Source organism: Arachis duranensis, chromosome 6 (assembly GCF_000817695.3).
Source record: "Arachis duranensis cultivar V14167 chromosome 6, aradu.V14167.gnm2.J7QH, whole genome shotgun sequence".
NCBI lineage: Eukaryota > Viridiplantae > Streptophyta > Magnoliopsida > Fabales > Fabaceae > Arachis > Arachis duranensis.
This window is the reverse complement of record NC_029777.3, coordinates 31,797,529-31,797,902: the sequence shown is the minus strand read 5'-3', so window position 1 is coordinate 31,797,902 and position 374 is coordinate 31,797,529.

Below are 374 nucleotides of genomic sequence, written 5' to 3'. Positions count from 1 at the left end.
ACAAGTCCATAAGCTTGTTTTCTTGAATTGTCTGCCATCTCTAGTGAGATTCTTGCAGCTTGTACCTCAAAGATCCTTAGCCTCTCCATTACAGAGAGAGGCATGAGGTTTACACTTGACCCTAGGTCACACAAGGCCTTCTTGAAGGTCATGGTGCCTATGGCACAAGGTATTGAGAATTTCCCAGGAACTTGTCTCTTTTGAGGTAGTTTCTGCCTAGACAAGTGGTGCGCGAAATTGTGAACAATACTTTTCACAACTCTCATAATCCCCGGTCATGAACCCCAAAAACTTGGTGTTCAATACCATGGCATTACACAACTTCGCACAACTAACCAGCAAGTGCACTGGGTCGTCCAAGTAATAAACCTTAC